Raw genomic sequence first — 20,060 nt, 5'->3', positions numbered from 1 at the left:
GCTGCCTCACTGGAAAATCAACGCCGGGGCACTCAAAGACCCAGCTAAGAGAGCCCTATACAGCCAGTGCCTCACTGCTAACCTGGCAACCCTTGATGACCCCTAGATGCAGAATGTCCAGTGTGCTTGGGTCTGCCCTCCAGGCCACCATAATCAGTGCCTGCGATGAGATGCTCGGACACTCCAACAAGAAACACCAGGACTGGTTTGATGAGAATCACCAGGAGATTCAAGAGCTAATAAATCGCAAGCGTAGGGCATTTCTGAACCTAAAACAACCCTGAATATTGCTCGATCTTGACTCCCCCATGTGCAAAGCCACGGGAATCATTTTGCAAATTTTTTTTAATTAGCTCCAACGGTGAAAGGAATGACAGAATTTGCCATGCCCGAGAAACCAACATTTTCTAACTTGTTTAGGAGGAAACTGGATTCAAAAAAGTTCGTAAAAATTGTAAAACTTGAAAATAAAACATGGAGCTTAACAAGTATAACTTTTGCAGCACTTGCCTGTAATAGTTCAACACTATCCTACCTTCATAGGGATGCTCACATGGACCTCCATCCTGGGTCATATATCTCTTCCATCTGTCATACACAGTCCTTTCCGCGACAATACGTTGTCCTTGTCCAACAGCCATTTTATACTGTGAGGCACCAGTTAACACCTTCCCGCTGCAATGCCACCACAGTATTCCCATTGTTGAATCACAGTTAAATAGCTTTAATGGCTGTTGTTGACCACTAATATTAAGTCCAAGGCACATACTGCTGTTTATATGGAAAAGCCGATGCTTTGATACCCATTTCCACAGCATACTACTTGATGGCTGACTGCAGTCTTCAAGGGTAAGCTCTTGGTTTTCCACATTTATACATGTGCTAAGATGCTCACTTTGCAGAATAAATATGTCTTTACCTACAGGGGGAGAAAAAAAGTAGTTTAGCGGTTGCATAATAAAGTTTGTAAATAAGAGTTATTAATATATTAAGACTAATGTATACACTGCCAAAGCAATTAAAGGCTTACTTTCAAGCGTGAGAAAAACAGAAATCACATTGGAAACTTTACATTTCCAAATCGATTAAACAAAACACATGCTTGATGCCACAATACCTTTATTCAATGCTACCTATCACAGGGTACTGAATGGATGGATGCAACAAAGAGAGAAAATTAATCAAGAATGATTCCAATATCTTTGCTAACGAAGAGGCAGAGGGGCCTCAAATTTTTCATCAGTAAGAACTGCAACCAGGGCTAGTCTGAAATCATATTTTTCACTTTTCTAGTCATTTGACTATTAAGCCTGCTTCCGTCTGAACAGTCCAAAAATACCAGGCCTTAGCTAGACCAATCATTATCATCATAGGCAGTCCCTCGGAGTCAAGGATGACTTGCTTTCACTCTAAAAGTGAGTTCTCCGGTGAAGAGTCCAATGCGGGACCTACAGTCTCTATCACAGGTGGGGCAGACAGTGTTTGAAGGAAAGGGTGGGTGGGGAGCCTGGGTTGACGCACGTTCCTTCCGCTGTCTACACTGGTTTCTGCTTGTTCTCGGCGATGGGACTCGAGGTGATTAGCACCCTCCTGGATGCTCTTCTTCCATTTTGGACAGTCGTGGGTCAGGGATTCTCAGGAGTCAGTGGGGATGTTGCACTTTATCAAGGAGGCTTCAAGGGTGTCCTTGAAGAGTTCCCTTTGCCCACCTGGGACTCGCTTGCCGTGTCGAAGCTCCGCATAGAGCGCTTGCTTTCGGAGTTTCGTGTTGGGCATGCAGACGACGTGGCCCGCCCAACGGAGCTGATCGAGTGGGTCAATGCTTCGATGCTGGGGATGTTGGCCTGAGCGAGAACACAGACATTGGTGCATCTATCCTGCCAATGGATTTGCAGGATCTTGTGGAGGCAGCACTGGACTTCTCCAGCATTTTGAGGTGTCTGCTGTATATAGTCCACGTCTCTGAGCCATATAGGAGGGCGGGTATCATTACTGCCCTGTAGACCATAAGCTTGGTGCCAGATTTGAGGCCCTGGTCTTCGCTCTCCTCCTCAGGCGACCGAAGGCTGCATTGGCGCACTGAAGGCGGTGTTGGACCTCGTCGTCAATGCCTGCTCTTGCTGACAGTAGGCTCCCGAGTTATAGAAAATGGTCCACATTGTCCAAGGCCATAGACCAATGTGGTCCTAGTGAACAACATATATGCAGCCAATGTTCCAAATCAGTGACAAGAGGGTAAGGGATAAAGCAGAGTGCTACTGACACAAGCCAGCAACAATTTAATTTAATTTAATTTAAACTGAATCTGGTACAAGACTTTTATTGTTACAATATGTGTGGCATAACATGGAGCAACCATTGGCAGCTGTCAAGAGGTGATCACTTTAATGCTTTATTATGTGTTCCAATAGAAGCACACACTTTTATTTCTGTTTATTAAAAAAAGTAACAGGAAATTTGTCATGAGTAATTGTGGCAGTTTATTCTGTCAGTCACACATAGGAATCAGATTCGCTGTTCCTCAGATCCAATGGCCATGGTCCAAACTCAATAATATTGCAACAGTGGTTTAGCAAGATTTTAAAAAGTCTATCAAAGAAACGTCATGGAAAATCTACCTAAACTTCTAAAATTTGCAATGACCATTCCAAGATATGTTTAAATCAAAAACAGGTTTCTTGGCAAATGGATATTATTTTAATATAAGAGTATATATTTATACCAGAATCATTTGAAATGTGCAAAAAAACTCCATCAAAAGTGGAGGAAAACTCCATCAAAAGTAAAACACATTTTATTTATTTAATAATGTGAAAGCCAACCTCTAGTAACTCTAATAAGAGAAAGAAATAAAAGTGACTACTGTGCCAAAACATCACAGGTTCTTTTTCGGCTCCATGTGTAGAAGATTGAAAACAAATCTTCTTCATGTGTGCCAGCAGTCTAACACTTCAGTGATTTGCGTCACACTTCATCAGAAATTAGGGAACAGAGTGGAATATGTTTCTATATAAAAGTGTTTTTTCTCTTTCTCCCCTGGAACCACCCCCAATGTAGAAGCGACATGCCCAATCAAACCACTGCATTTTTGGTTCAGAATATTTATTTGAACGCATGTAGAAAAATAAATTTTATGGTTTTGCTTTCTTCCCCTATTTCTAGGCCTGTGCAAGGTACATACCTCCTGGTTCAGAATGAACAAGTTACCTTCTCCAGGCTCAGCCATTAGGAGAAATCACCTGGACCTGGAGTTTCCTCCATGGGTGCAACTCGGAAGTTAGACCCAAAACTGCGATAGACATGGCGCTCATTTTGCTGCTGTCAAGTTACACCCAAGTATCCTCACAATCTAATTTGAATATGCCCGAAATTAAAAAGAGGCATAAATCGCATAATGGCCAAAATGTAATTGGAATAGAACCAACGGGGCCACAAGTTACTCTGGTGCAGGCTTATAAAATTCAAAATGTCTGGTCTGGCCTCAGAGTCTGCAGTACTGCTCAACAACAGCATCAAACAAGCAATGCTGTAGCTGAAAGCACCAATCCAGCAGTTGACTGCTGTATTGGGATAACTGGCAGGTCCCCGGTCAGGGGAAAATAATGTAACCATCAGGGCCATCACCTTGATGGAGGCTCAGACTTCAGCTCTTCAGGCTTTTGGTGACAGACTTAAGGACGTGATGAGCCATGGCTTTCATGCAATTGCTGAGGCCTCGCGGGATCTCACGGCTGCTATCATTCCACCTATCAGCAGAATGCTGGATGCGGGAGTAGTTCAAGACTACATTGGGAGAACAGCTCGTGTGTCTTATCCAAATGGCTGGTGCTTCCATCTCTCAGGCCTTACAACTGCATACACCAGGCTGCATCAGGCAGCTCAGGGTCACAATTTGCCCACAAATTAAAGGGTTTATATTTGTTGAACTCAGGTCCCTATCTCTGTAATCTCCTCCAGCCCAGAGATTCTGCACTCCTGAGCATCCCTGATTGTAACCGCTCCCTGGCTAAACCTTTCCGCTTCTCTACCTCTCTTTCCTCTTTGTTGAGGCCAATTCACTAAATATATTCAAAAAGGAGTTAGATGAGGTCCTTACTACTAGGGGGATCAAGGAGTATGGCGAGAAAGCAGGAATGGGGTACTGAAGTTGAATGTTCAGCCATGAACTCATTGAATGGCGGTGCAGGCTAGAATGGCCGAATGGCCTAATCCTGCACCTATTTTCTATGTTTCTATGTTTCAAGGCACTCCTTAAAACACACCTCTTTGACCAAGTTTTTGGTCACCTGCACTAATTTCTACTTATGCAGTTCAATGGCAAATTTTGATCGCATAATACTCCTGTGAGGTGCCTTGGGCTAGAAGGGCTGAATGGCCTGCTCCTGCACCTATTTTCTATGTTTCTATTTCACTACGTTAAAGGTGATATATAAATACAAGTTGTTGTTTACAGCTGTTAGAATGTTTGATTATGTTTTTATAGTTTTTTTTCAAATTTCTTGAGTTTTATATTTAAATTAAACACGTGGTTATTTAAATATGTTTCTTAGAGTAAGTTAATTTTTTGGTAAAGTTCTAACAGAAGTTTAACTTTTTAATCCAACTTTTATATGTCAGTAACAGTTTGCATGTGAATCATTTATTTTTTTATAAACTTTATTTGAATTTGAAGAGCGGTGTGTCAGAGTTGTCTTCTGGTTGCGATCACTGTGGGTGGCGTGCTCATTGGAATAAAAGCCTGTGCCACAAGCCCTGCCCTTTCAAAGTCATGCCTCCTGCAGACATGCCACTTAACTTTACACCGGCTCCCACAGCACCAGATTTTCTGCCTGTGGCTTCTCTCGGTATGTCAAGGTCCTGACCTTCAATAATGGCAAAGTTATGCAGGGCACAGCACACTAAGACAGTCCAAGCTACACTCTCTCTGGGGTGTATTGAAGTACACACTTCTACATTTCCACACACCTGAAGAAGTGACTCTTCAGCACCCCAATGGTTCTCTCAATGACATGCCTGCTGGACACATATACTTGGTTGTTCCTCTCCCGCAGGTTTGTGGGACGCGAAAGGGCATTATCAGCACAGTAGCAGGGGCTAAGCCCTGGTCTTTACTTGGTTTCTTTTCTTGCTGGCACAACCAAGACTGGAGACATTCCACTGTATAATATCTGGCTATCCAAATTTAAAATAAGTAAATCATCAGATTTTCACATAGCTATTATGTTCTTTATGTACAGAAGCTGGATTCGAAACATGCATGCATATGACTGAAAGAATATCACTATTATGTGTCACAAATTGTATTTTATTTATTTAAGACAGAATTTTATCTCCCACATGCAGCTGAAGATTAAAATTGTGATTTATGAAAGTCACAGTATGCAGTTTATAGTACATTTTTAATCTTACACTGAGACTCTCAAGGACATACAGCATGGGGAAAAGAAATGAAACATTTATTCAAGGGCAATGTAGTTCTTAAAAGTGCATTACCAGTTTCTGACAAGTAGGTGCGGCACAGGATTCCCAGTTAACAGCAACCAGGTTATGCTGTGCACTCAGACTTGGATTCCAATGACAGGGATGAACTCTGCGCAATTGTGTTTACACACAAAATACAGCGCTCTGCTCTTCGGCCAGTAAATTTTTAGTGTTTTGGAAGAGTAGAATGTGCTTTAATTTACAAAGTGCCCATGAAATCCAACTTTTTAAACCAGGTTTGACAAACTGTACTGGGGTTGTACTCCAATGGTGTCAAGCTAAAATGGTGTGAAATGGCCTCTGCATTATCGGTCAGAAAGCAGTCTGACTTTGGAGCTATATTGTCACTTTTGCAAAGTGGAAACTGCTTTGTAACAATAAAAAAAAAAAGAGTGGCAGTTTAACTGCACCCTTAGTTTTCTCCTTTTTTTCGATTCAGCTCTTTGAAAATGTTTGATGTCTTTTTCAAATTCAATGATCAAATCTATACAAAACAATCTCAACAACATTTTGCAGATGATAAAGCATTGCTTCCTTGGATTAATATTCTCTGCTGATGCGCACATGTTTAATATTCTATTTGTCTTGCTAGTTTCTGCTACGCATGACAGCACCTGCAATAGTCAGCTAATTACCCAAATTCTGTAATGTCCTACCCAACAGCATTGTGAGAGCACCTTCACCACTCAAGCTGCAGTGCTTTAAGAAGGTGGCCCACTACCCAGGACAGCTAGGGATGGGCAGTAACTGTTGGCCTTGCCAGAGATGCTCACAGCCCAAGAATAAAAAAAAAATAACTCAGATAATGAAATGGTCCGTTATAGCTGGGGCACTTTATATCCGTGATAGCTGGAGCATTTGATATCTTTAACTCTCAAGCCACATTGCTACAATGATTTAGTTATATGGCAGGATCGTGAAACAGGCAGAGGATGGTGACAAATTTGAGGGCAGCCGAATGTGAAAAAGATACACCATAATCCCTCATGGTTGACAGAGTTGAAGGCGTTTGTGAGGTCAAAGGCGGCCATGTACAGAGGTCGATGTTGTTCCCAACATTTTTCTTGGAGTTGAAGGTCATGTCCATTGTGCCCCTTGGTGGGCGGAATCCGCATTGCAACTCCTGTGAGGAGCTCTTCAGCCACTGGCAGAAGATGGTTGAGGAGAATTCTTGCGATGACTTTCCTTGTTGCAGACAGTGGGAAACCTCCTCTATAATTACGGCACATCGGACTGGTCACCTTTCTTGAAGATGGTCACGATTACGGCATCTCTGAAATCCCCTGGCATGCTCCCCTCCTTCCAGATAAGAAAGAGGTCATGGATTTGTGGCAAGAGTACTTCTCTGCTATGCTTTAGTACTTCGGTGGTGATTCTATCTGCTCCTGAGGCCTTGTTTGTTCTTCAGTTGATAGATGGCCTTTTTAACCTCATGCCGGGCTGGAGTTGTGTCGGTGGTGGTGGGTAGCATGCTGTGGGATGGAGTCAAGGACACTCACGTCAAAGACAGAGTCTTGGTTAAGGAGATCTTCGAAGTGCTCCTTCCAACGGGTACTGACTGCCTCTCTGTCTTTGATGGGCACCTCTCCGTTCTTAGCCCTGGTGCTTGGGCTGTAAGTGGTCTTGACTGCACGTCATGGTTGTCGGCTAGTTGCTGGATCTTCTGCACTTTTTCCACCCAACATCTGTTCTTTAGGTCATGATTGCGGTAATCTGCACCCACCATCTGTTCATTGGTCGCTTAAGAAAGAGAGTGCTCAAAGACCAGGATCCCAAACCCGGCATCAAGCTCATGGTCTACAGAGCAGTAGTGATACCTGCCCTCCTATATGCCTCAGAGACATGGACTATGTACAGTAGGCACCTCAAAGCATTGGAAAAGTATCACCAACGCTGCCTCTGCAAAATCCTGCAAATGCATTGGCAGGATAGACGCACCAACGTCTGTTCTCGCTCAGGCCAACATCCCCAGCATCGAAGCATTGCCCAAGTTCGACCAGCTCTGATGGACGGGCCACATTGTGTGCATGCCTAACACTAGTCTCCCGAAATAAGTGCTCTACTCCGAGCTCTGACACAGTAAGCGAGTCCCAGGAGGGCAGATAAAACGCTTCAAGGACACCCTCAAATCCTCCTTGAAAATGTGCAACGTCCCCACCGACACTTGGGAATCCCTGGCCCAAGACTGCTCAACGTAGAGGAGAAGCATCCGAGAAGGCACTGAACACTTTGAGTCTCTTCGTCGGGAGCACACGGAAGCCAAGTACAAACAGTGCAAGGAGACAAATCAAGCACCCACCAGTCCCTTTAACCACCACCTGCGACAGAGACTGTAGATCCCGCATTGGTCTCAACAGTCACCTGAGAACTCATATTAGTGTGGAAGCAAGTCATCCTTGACTGCGGGGGACTGCCTAAGAAGAAGATGTGGCAGGAATATTTGAGACCAGCATTTGCTGTTTAGACTTTCCATCAGTTTCGCCTCGCTACCGCCCACTTACCGCTCATTTAACTGCTGAGATGAAGTATAACGCCCATTTAATCGCACATTTTCCCTAAAAATGATGCAAGTGGGCAGTACTGAGTTAGATGACACTGGTCGTGCCACTCTTTGCATGAAATTTGCAATGAGTTCTTTCCAAACATTAAAAATTTAAAACTAGTGTACATGACAACCACACTAAATCTGCACTTTAAGACGTCCTGTCTCTTATTCATCCACCTTGTCCTAATATTAGCTGTTCCCTCCCCACAACATTATTCAAAGCCTTGAATCTATCAACCATTTTCAGTACTGCGGGTTACTGCTGTCATTTCCGACTTAGGTCTCCTATTTTTCCATTATCACCAACAATTGATAACTCTTCGGCTTTCACCCGCACAAAATATTTAGCTATTTACTCAACTACTGACTTTTCCCCTTCCTTATGTTTATACATTATCAAATAAGATATGCTAAATACCTATCAATTTTACTTTATTCAATAATTTCTAAAAAAACTAAAAAAAGTTAGCTAAAAAATCTCGTCTCAGATTACTGCCCCCATCTCTGTTGTGTGTAGACATGAATCAAAAGGCTTTTTTTGTTGCAGGAAAGAAAATATAAAAAAATAAACATTTGAATCTCAATCTGACAATGTATATTTCTGAAATGCAGTGTTCATACAGCAAATATAAATAAAGGAAACGTTTTAGAATGCAGACATTTCCAAATCTATAAATTGTAAAACTACAGTGCCTATTTTGGTTGAAAATTATCAGAAACCTATGACGCTTCTAATATCCATTTAATCTGCAAAAATAAAATAACATTCTAAATTTTATAGAGAGTCAGAACAAATATTTTCACTCCATTATACCACACAAGGAAAACTTCACAAACAAAATGAACAAAAATGCAAGTGAATTCCTGAATGATGTATTTTATTGACTGAACTTAAGTCCCCGCCGAATTGCCCATAAAGCGACAACCACAAAATTATCAGAAAATATTTTAAAAAGCACATGCACGAGGAACTAGTATCGATTAAATACTTCCCCGCACAAATATTCGACTCAAATTTATTTTTACTCCCAGGAACTGGCATTTAGAAATTTAAAAGTAACAAAAACTTAACAACAAACGAATCTGCGGCGACGGGGACCAAACTGCGCTCCCACGTCCAACTAAAGGGCATGTTCAAAACAAACTGACATAGCAGCCAAGTTTAGACGTTTGATGTTTGTTTGCCAATAGGTGGGGGAAGCCTCCCTTTATCATTGATCTCAATTACTTTATGTAAATGTCTCGCATTTTGCAAGTAGTTACAACTAAAGTTCACTCTTAAAATTCGACAAGCCCCGGGAAGAAGGTGAGCCGCGCCGTCCTCCCATTTTCACCTCAGCACAGAGCCGTGAATCTGCTGCCTCTCCTGTCCGTCCCCAACCCGCCTGAACACGGGAAGGTTTCCGCAGGCCGGTCGGCCGGCTCCACTCACCCAACAACTTGGACAACTCGCTTTTGTCCAGGTTTGAGACGGTTCCGTCTACTTCCTCGGAGGAGGCTTCAATGTAGCAGGACCACAGCAACATCCACCGCACGAACCGAGCCATTCGGCTGTGAAGTTGAGAACTTTTCCGTCAGGGAAATATGCGGAGGTGCTGCACAGCAAAACTGTCTTCGGCGGGAGGACCAAGTCCAGTGGGGGATCCTGGGGTGCACCAGCCTCCTGTTTCAGCTCGGCACGTCACCGCTCCCGATGCCACACAACCATCTTTCCGCTTCAGTACACAACAACACGCCCTCCCAGAGCTACTTTAATCAATGGCTCTCTGTAACACCAGGTACATGGTCCGTTTGTTTCGCACATGTGGTTAGAAACATAGAAAATAGGTGCAGGAGTAGGCCATTCGGCCCTTCGAGCCTGCACCACCATTCAATGAGTTCATGGCTGAACATGCAACTTCCGTACCCCATTCCTGCTTTCTCACCATACCCCTTGATTCCCCTAGTAGTAAGGACTTCATCTAACTCCTTTTTGAATATATTTAGTGAATTGGCCTCAACAACTTTCTGTGGTAGAGAATTCCACAGGTTCACCACTCTCTGGGTGAAGAAATTCCTCCTCATCTCGGTCCTAAATGGCTTCCCCCTTATCCTTAGACTGTGTCCCCTGGTTCTGGACTTCCCCAACATTGCGAACATTCTTCCTGCATCTAACCTGTCTAACCCCGTCAGAATTTTAAACGTTTCTATGAGGTCCCCTCTCATTCTTCTGAACTCCAGTGAATATAAGCCCAGTTGATCCAGTCTTTCTTGATAGGTCAGTCTCGCCATCCCGGGAATCAGTCTGGTGAACCTTCGCTGCACTCCTTCAATAGCAAGAATGTCCTTCCTCAGGTTAGGAGACCAAAACTGTACACAATACTCCAGGTGTGGCCTCACCAAGGCCCTGTACAATTGTAGCAACACCTCCCTGCCCCTGTACTCAAATCCCCTCGCTATGAAGGACAACATGCCATTTGCTTTCTTAACCGCCTGCTGTACCTGCATGCCAACCTTCAATGACTGATGTACCATGACACCCAGGTCTCTTTGCACCTCCCCATTTCCTAATCTGTCACCATTCAGATAATAGTCTGTCTCTCTGTTTTTACCACCAAAGTGGATAACCTCACATTTATCCACATTATACTTCATCTGCCATGCATTTGCCCACTCACCTAACCTATCCAAGTCGCTCTGCAGCCTCATAGCATCCTCCTCGCAGCTCACACTGCCACCCAACTTAGTGTCATCCGCAAATTTGGAGATACTACATTTAATCCCCTTGTCTAAATCATTAATGTACAGTGTAAACAGCTGGGGCCCCAGCACAGAACCTTGCGGTACCCCACTAGTCACTGCCTGCCATTCTGAAAAGTCCCCATTTACTCCTACTCTTTGCTTCCTGTCTGACAACCAGTTCTCAATCCATGTCAGCACACTACCCCCAATCCCATGTGCTTTAACTTTGCACATTAATCTCTTGTGTGGGACCTTGTCAAAAGCCTTCTGAAAGTCCAAATATACCACATCAACTGGTTCTCCCTTGTCCACTCGACTGGAAACATCCTCAAAAAATTCCAGAAGATTTGTCAAGCATGATTTCTCTTTCACAAATCCATGCTGACTTGGACCTATCATATTACCTCTTTCCAAATGCACTGCTATGACATCCTTAATAATTGATTCCATCATTTTACCCACTACCGATGTCAGGCTGACCGGTCTATAATTCCCTGTTTTCTCTCCCTCCTTTTTTAAAAAGTGGGGTTACATTGGCTACCCTCCACTCGATAGGAACTGATCCAGAGTCAATGGAATGTTGGAAAATGACTGTCAATGCATCCACTATTTCCAAGGCCACCTCCTTAAGTACTCTGGGATGCAGTCCATCAGGCCCTGGGGATTTATCGGCCTTCAATCCCATCAATTTCCCCAACACAATTTCCCGACTAATAAGGATTTCCCTCAGTTCCTCCTCCTTACTAGACCCTCCGACCCCTTTTATATCCGGTTCATTTGTTTCTCAAAACACCATGAGATAAGCCACCAGGACCGATGGGATGCGTCCTCGGATGCTGGCGGAATAATCTTCCAATGCTCCTGAGAAACGGGGGTGGTGCCAGAAGACTGGAGAATTGCAAATGTTACACCTTTGTTCAAAAAAGGGTGTAAAGATAAATCCAGCAACTGTAGGCTGGTCAGTTTACCATCGGTATTGGGGAAGTTTCTAGAAACAATAATCAGGGACAAAATTAACAGTTACTTGGACAAGTATGGATTTATTAAGCAAAGCCAGTACGGATTTGTTAAAGGCAAATGGTGTTTAACCAACTTCATTGAGTTTTTTGATGAGATAACCGATGGTTGATGAGGTTGACGTGCTGTACATGCATTTTGAAAAGGCGTTCGACAAAGTGCCACATAATAAGCTGGCTAGCAAAGTTGAAGCCCATGGAATAAAAGGGACAGGTGGCAGAATGGATAAGAAATTGGCTAAGTGACAAGAAACAGAGAGTAGTGGTGAACTGTTGTTTTTCAGACTGGATGAAGGTATATAGTGGTTGGTACTTGGACCAATGCTTTGATATATATTAATGATTTGGACTGGATGTGGATGTACAGGGCACAATTTGAAAATTTGCAGATGATTCAAAGCTTGGAAGTATAGTGAACAGTGAGGAGGATAGTGATTGACTTCAAGAGAACATAGACAGGTTGGTGGAACGTGGCAGATGGAATTTAATGCTGAAAAATGCTAAGTGATACATTTTGGTAGAAAGAATGAGCAGATGAAATACAAACTAAAGGGTACCATCCGAAAGGGAGTGCATGAACAGAAAGACCTAGAGGTATACGTACACAAATCGTTGAAGATGGCAGGGCAGGTTGAGAAAGCAGTTAAAAAAGCTTACGGGATCCTGGGCTTCATGAATAGAGGTATAGAGTACAAAAACATGGAAATTATGAACCTGTAAAAAACACCAGTTCGGCCGCAACTGGAGTATTGTGTCCAATTCTGGGCACCGCACTTTGGGAAGGATAGAAACATAGAAAATAGGTGCAGGAGTAGGCCATTCGGCCCTTCTAGCCTGCACCGCCATTCAATGAGTTCATGGCTGAACATGCAACTTCAGTACCCCATTCCTGCTTTCTCGCCATACCCCTTGATCCCCCTAGTAGTAAGAACTTCATCTAACTCCTTTTTGAATTGGCCTCAACAACTTTCTGTGATAGAGAATTCCACAGGTTCACTACTCTCTGGGTGAAGAAGTTTCTCCTCATCTCGGTCCTAAATGGCTTACCCCTTATCCTTAGACTGTGATCCCTGGTTCTGGACTTCCCCAACATTGGGAACATTCTTCCTGCATCTAACCTGTCTAAACCCATCAGAATTTTAAACATTTCTATGAGGTCCCCTCATTCTTCTGAACTCCAGTGAATACAAGCCCAGTTGATCCAGTCTTTATTGATAGGTCAGTCCCACCATCCCGGGAATCAGTCTGGTGAACCTTCGCTGCACTCCCTCAATAGCAAGAATGTCCTTCCTCAGGTTAGGAGACCAAAACTGTACACAATACTCCAGGTGTGGCCTCACCAAGGCCCTGTACAACTGTAGCAATACCTCCCTGCCCCTGTACTCAAATCACCTCGCTATGAAGGCCAACATGCCATTTGCTTTCTTAACCGCCTGCTGTACCTGCATGCCAACCTTCAATGACTGATGTACAATGACACCCAGGTCTCTTTGCACCTCCCCTTTTCCTAATCTGTCACCATTCAGATAATAGTCTGTCTCTCTGTTTTTACCACCAAAGTGGATAACCTCACATTTATCCACATTATACTTCATCTGCCATGCATTTGCCCACTCACCTAACCTATCCAAGTCGCTCTGCAGCCTCATAGCATCCTCCTCGCAGCTCACGCTGCCACCCAACTTAGTGTCATCTGAAAATTTGGAGATACTACATTTAATCCCCTCGTCTAAATCATTAATGTACAATGTAAACAGCTGGGGCCCCAGCACAGAATCTTGCGGTACCCCACTAATCACTGCCTGCCATTCTGAAAAGTACCCATTTACTCCTACTCTTTGCTTCCTGTCTGACAACCAGTTCTCAATCCATGTCAGCACACTACCCCCAAGGATGTGAAGGCTTTGGAGAGGGTGCAGAAAAAATTTACAAGAATGATTCCAGGGATGAGGGACTTCAGTTGCATGGTTAGACTGGAAAAACCAGAGTTGTTCTCCTTAGAACAGATAAGGTTGAGAGGAGATTTGATAGAGTTCAAAATCATGAGGGGTCTGGACAGATTGGATGAAGAGAAATTGTCCCCCGCCCCCACCCCCCAGAAGGTTCGAGAACCAGAGAACTCAGATTTCAGGTGATTGGCAAAAGACCAAAGGAGACATAAGAAAAAACTTTAATACAACGAGTGATTAGGATCTGGAATGCCCTGCCTAAAAGTGTGGTGGAGGCAGACTCAATCACTGCTTTCAAAAGGGAGTTAGATAAGTATTTAAAAGAAAATAACTTGCTGTGCTACGGGGAAAAGGCAGGGGCTCGACAGGCCAATTGGCCGCCTTCCGTACAGTAACCATTCTATGATTAAATAGAAACCACAATCTTTAGTTCTCTTTCAATATCATAGCAGATTTATGTGGCTCAGTGGGCAGCACTCTCGCCTTTGGGTCAGAAGGTTGTGGGTTCAAGTCCCACTCCAAAGACTTGAGCACAAAATCTAGGCTGACACGCCAGTGCAGTACTGAGGGAGTGCTGCACTGTTGCTGGTGCTGTCTTTTGGATGAAATGTTAAACCTAAACCCGTCTGCACTGTCAGGTGGATGTAAAAGATCCTATGTCACTATTTTGAAGAAGAGCTGGAGTTATGTCCTGGCCAATATTTATCCCTCAATGCACATAACAAAAACAGATTATTGGTCATAGAAACATAGAAAATAGGTGCAGGAGTAGGCCATTTGGCCCTTCAAGCCTGCACCACCATTCAATAAAATTATGGCTGATCATTCTCTCAGTATCCCTTTCCTGCTTTCTCTCCATACCCCTTCAGCCATATCTAACTCCCTCTTGAATATATCTAATCAACTGGCATCAACAACTCTCTGCGGTAGGGAATTGCACAAGGTAACAACTCTCTGAGTGAAGAAGTTTCTCCTCATCTCAGTCCTAAATGGCCTATCCCTTATCCTAAGACTGCGTCCCCTGGTTCTGGACCTCCCCAATATCAGGAACATTCTTCCCGCATCGAACCTGTCCAGTTCCATCAGAATCTTATATGTTTCTATGAGATCCCCTCTCATCCTTCTAAACTCCAGTGTATAAAGGCCCAGTTGATCCAGTCTCTTGTATGTCAGTCCAGCCATCCCGGGAATCAGTCTGGTGAACCTTTGCTGCACTCCCTCATTAGCAAGAACGTCCTTCCTCAGATTAGGAGACGAAAACTGAACACAATATTCCAGGTGAGGCCTCACCAAGGCCCTGTATAACTGCAGTAAGACCTCCCTGCTCCTATACTCAAATCCCCTAGCTATGAAGGACAACATACCATTTGCCGCCTTCACCGCCTGCTGTACCTGCATGCCAACTTACAATGACCGATGAATCATGACACCCAGGTCTCGTTGCACCTCCCCTTTTCCTAATCTACCGCCATTCAGATAATATTCTCCCTTCGTGTTTTTGCCACCAAAGTGGATAACCTCACATTTATCCACATTATATTGCATCTGCCATGCATTTGCCCACTCACCTAACCTGTCCAAGGCACCCTGCAGCCTCATAGCGTCCTCCTCACAGCTCACACCACCACCCAGCTTAGTGTCATCTGCAAACTTGGAGATATTACATTCAATTCCTTCATCTAAATCATTAAGATATATTGTAAAGAGCTAGGGTCCCAGCACTGAACCCTGCAGCATCCCACTAGTCACTGCCTGCCATTCTGAAAAGGACCCGTTTATCCCGACTTTCTGCTTCCTGTCTGCCAACCAGTTCTCTATCCACTTCAGTACATTACTCCCAATACCATGTGCTTTGATTTTGCACACTAATCTCTTGTGTGGGACCTTGTCAAAAGCCTTTTGAAAGGCCAAATACACCACATCCACTGGTTCTCCCTTGTCCACTCTACCAGTTACATCCTCAAAAAATTCCAGAAGATTTGTCAAGCAGGATTTTCCTTTCATAAATCCATGCTGACTTGGACCAATCCTGTCACTGCTTTCCAAATGTGCTGTTATTTCATCTTTAATAATTGATTCCAACATTTTCCCCACTACTGATGTCAGGCTAACCGTTATATACTTACCCGTTTTCTCTCCTTTTTTAAAAAGTGGTGTTACATTAGCTACCCTCCAGTCCATAGGAACTGATCCAGAGTCGATAGACTATTGGAAGATGATAATCAATGCATCCACTATTTCTCGGGCCACTTCCTTAATTACTTTGGGTTGCAGACTATCAGGCCCCAGGGATTTATCGGCCTTCAATCCCATCAATTTCCCTAACACAATTTCCCGCCTAATAAGGATATCCTTCAGTCCCTCCTTCTCACCAGACTCTCGGTCCCCTAGTACTTCTGGAAGGTTATTTGTGTCTTCCTTCGTGAAGACAGAACCAAAGTATTTGCTCAACTGGTCTGCCATTTCTTTGTTCCCCATTAGAAATTCACCTGAATCTGACTACAAGGGACCTACGTTTGTCTTCACTAATCTTTTTCTCTTCACATATCTATTGAAGCTTTTGCAGTCAGTTTTTATGTTCATGGGAAGCTTCCTCTCATACTCTATTTTCCCCCTCCTAATTAAACCCTTTGTCCTCTTCTGCTGAATTCTAAATTTCTCCCAGTCCTCAGGTTTGCTGCTTTTTCTGGCCAATTTGTATGTCTCTTTCTTGGATTTAACAATATCCTTAATTTCCCTTGTTAGCCACGGTTGAGCCACCTTCCCCATTTTATTTTTACTCCAGACAGGAATGTACAATTGCTGAAGTTCATCCATGTGATCTTTAAATGATTGCCATTGCCTATCCGCCGTCAACCCTTTAAGTATCATTTGCCAGTCTATTCTAGCCAATTCACGCCTCATACCATTGAAGTTACCTTTCCTTAAGTTCAGGACCATAGTCTCTGAATTAACTGTGTCATCTCCATCTTAATAAAGAATTCTACCATATTATGGTCACTCTTCCCCAAGGGGCCTCGCACAACAAGATTGTTAATTAGTCCTTTCTCATTATACATCACCCAATCTTGGATGGCCAGCCCTCTAGTTGGTTCCTCGACTTATTGGTCTAGAAAACCATCCCTAATACACTTCAGGAAATCCTCCTCCACCGTATTGCTACCAGTTTGGTTATCCCAATCTATATGTAGATTAAAGTCGCCCATGATAACTGCTGTACCTTTTATTGCATGTGTCCTAATTTCTTGTTTGATGCTGTCCCCAACCTCACTACTACTGTTTGGTAGTCTGTACACAACTCCCACTAGCATTTTCTGCCCTTTGGTATTCCGCAGCTCCACCCATACAGATTCCACATCATCCAAGCTAATGTCCTTCCTTACTATTGCGTTAATTTCCTCTTTAACCAGCAACGCTACTCCACCTCCTTTTCCTTTCTGTCTATCCTTCCTGAATGTTGAATACCCCTGGATGTTGAGTTCCCAGCCTTGGTCACCCTGGAGCCATGTCTCCATGATGCCAATTATAGAATATTCATTAATTGCTGCCTATGCAGTTAATTCGTCCACCTTATTACGAATACTTCTCGTATTGAGGCACAGAGCCTTCAGGCTTGTCTTTTTAACACACTTTGCCCTTTTGTAATTTTGCTGTAATTTGGCCCTTTTTGATTTTTGCCCTGGGTTTCTCTGCCCTCCACTTTTACTTTTCTTCTTTCTCTCTTTTGCTTCTGCCCCCATTCTACCTCCCTCTGCCTCCCTGCATGGGTTCCCATCCCTCTGCCATATTCCTCCCCAACAGCACAAGCAAACACTCCCCCTGGGACATTGGTTCCGGTCCTGCCCAGGTGCAGACCGTCCGGTTTGCACTGGTCCCACCTCTCCCAAAACCGGTTCCAATGTCCCAGGAATTTAAATCCCTCCCTTCTGCACCACCCCTTAAGCCACGTATTCATCTGAGCTATCCTGCGATTCCTACTCTGTCTAGCACGTGGCACTGGTAGCAATCCTGAGATTACTACCTTTGAGGTCCTACTTTGTAATTTAACTCCTAGCTCCCTAATTATAACATTGCTGTTTGTGGGAGCTTGCTGTGCACAAATTGGCTGACACATTTCCTACATTACAACAGTGACTACACTACAAAAGTACTTCATTGGTTGTAAAGCGCTTTGGAACGTCCTGAGGTTGTGAAAGGCGCTATATAAATGCAGGTTTTTTTATGAAGCCCCTACTAATGTAAAACATACAACCTGCATTTATATAGTGCCTTCATTGTAGCATGCGGCCTCAAAGCACTTTACAGAAGGGTAATAAGACAGAAATTAAGAGGAGCCACAGAAAGAGATATTAGGACAGGTGATTTAAAAACTTGGTCAACAAGGTAGGTTTTAGGGAGGAGAGAGATGGAAAGGTTCAGCTAGATATTTCCAGAGCTTAGGACATAGACGGCTGAAGGGATGATCGACAATGGTGGAAATGGCAATTCATACAGTCTGTCAACACCGAGGCAGTGGAGCGATCAAGAGAGATGGTGGTGATGTAGAGCTGGGTGTCGTCAATATACTTGTGGAACCAAACGACATGTCTGCAGATGATGTTGCCGAAGGATAGTATGTAAATGAGAAATGGGGGGCGGGGGAGAGGATAAATCTTTGGGGGATTCCAGAGGTAACAAAGCCGTTGCAGGTGATTCTCTGGCTACGACTGGATTGGTAGGAGTGGAGCCAGGAAAAGGCAGTCTCACTCAGCTGGAGAATGGAGGAGAGGAGTCGGAAGAAGATGGTGTGGTTGACCGCATCACAGGCTGCAAAGAGGTTGATAAGGATGAAGAGGGATAGTGTACAAAGATTATCATCATGGGCAGTCCCTCGGAATCGAGGAAGACTTGCTTCCACTCTTAGCATGAGTTCTTAGGTGGCTGTACAGCCCAATACAAGAACCACAGTCTCTGTCACAGGTGAGACAGACAGTCGTTGAGGGAAAGGGTGGGCAGGGAGCCTGGTTTGCCGCACACTCCTTCCGCTGTCTGCGCGTGATTTCTGCATGCTCTCGGCGACAATATTTGAGGAGCTCAGCGCCCTCCCAGATGCACTTTCTCCACTTCGGGCGGTCTTTGGCCAGGGACTCCCAGGTGTCAGTAGGGATGTTGCACTTTATCAGGGAGGTTTTGAAGGTGTTCTTGTAACATTTCCTCTGCCCGCCTTTGGCTCGTTTGCCGTGGGCGAGTTCCGAGCAGAGCACTTGCTTTGGGAGTCTCATGTCTGGCATGCGAACTATGTGGCCTGCCCAGCGGAACTGATCAAGTGTGGTCAGTGCTTCAATGCTGGGGATGTTGGCTTGGATGAGGACGCTAATGTTTGTGCAACTGTCCTCCCAGGGGATTTGTAGGATCTTGCGGAGACATCGTTGGTGGTATTTCTCCAGCGACTTGAGGTGTCTACTACATGGTCCACGACTCAGCCATACAGGAGGGCGGGTATTACTACAGCCCTGTAGACCATGAGCTTAGTGACAGTTTTGAGGGCCTGGTCTTCAAACACTCTTTTCCTCAGGCGCACTGGAGGCGGTATTGGATCTCGTTGTCAATGCCTGCTCTTGTTGATGGGAGGCTCCCGAAATAAGGGAAGTGGTCCACGTTGTCCATGGCCGCGCCGTGGATCTTGATGTCTGGGGGCAGTGCTGTGCGGTGAGGACTGGCTGGTGTAGGACCTTTGTTTTACTGATGTTCCCGATGTTGGGGAAGTCCAGAACCAGGGGACACAGTCTAAGGATAAGGGTAAGCCATTTAGGACTGAGATGAGGAGAAACTTCTTCACTCAGAGAGTTGTTAACCTGTGCAATTCCCTACCACAGAGAATTATTAATGCCAGTTCATTGGATATATTCAAGAGGGAGTTAGATATGGCCCTTGCGGCTAAAGAGATCAAGGGGTATGGAGAGAAAGCAGGAAAGGGGTACTGAAAAGGGAACATCAGTAAGACAAAGGTCCTACACAAGCCTGTCCTCACCGCACAGTACTGCCCCCCCCCACCCCCAGACATCAAGATCCACGGCGCGGCCCTGGACAACGTGGACCACTTCCCTTATTTCGGGGTACTGAGGTGGATGATCAACCATGATCTTATTGAAAGGTAGTGCAGGCTCGAAGGGCCGAATGGCCTACTCCTGCACCTATTTTCTATGTTTCTATGTAAGGCCCATGCTTTCATATGCCTCGGTAAATTCGTTGACTATGTCCTGGAGTTCAGCCTCTGTGTGTGCACAGACGCAGGTATCGTCCGTGTATGTAACTCCACGACAGAGGTTGGTCTTGAAACCGGCCTGGAGACGGCGAAGGTTGAACAGC

The 20,060-nt window shown here is 44.4% G+C and overlaps 1 protein-coding gene across 1 annotated transcript in view; it reads right to left on the bottom strand.

Moving 5' to 3' along the window:
* Positions 1-890: 890 nt before the first annotated feature.
* Positions 891-20,060, bottom strand: part of itgb6 (integrin, beta 6) — a 149,773-nt gene continuing 130,603 nt past the window's right edge. The window contains exon 14 of the mRNA XM_070875560.1: positions 891-919. The gene's annotated coding sequence lies outside the window, so the exon portion shown is untranslated. The remainder of the gene's footprint in view (positions 920-20,060) is intronic.

This window comes from Pristiophorus japonicus, chromosome 3 (genome assembly GCF_044704955.1).
Source record: "Pristiophorus japonicus isolate sPriJap1 chromosome 3, sPriJap1.hap1, whole genome shotgun sequence".
Lineage (NCBI taxonomy): Eukaryota > Metazoa > Chordata > Chondrichthyes > Pristiophoridae > Pristiophorus > Pristiophorus japonicus.
The sequence above is the reverse complement of the archived record's forward strand: the minus strand, read 5'-3'. Positions and strand labels throughout refer to the sequence as shown.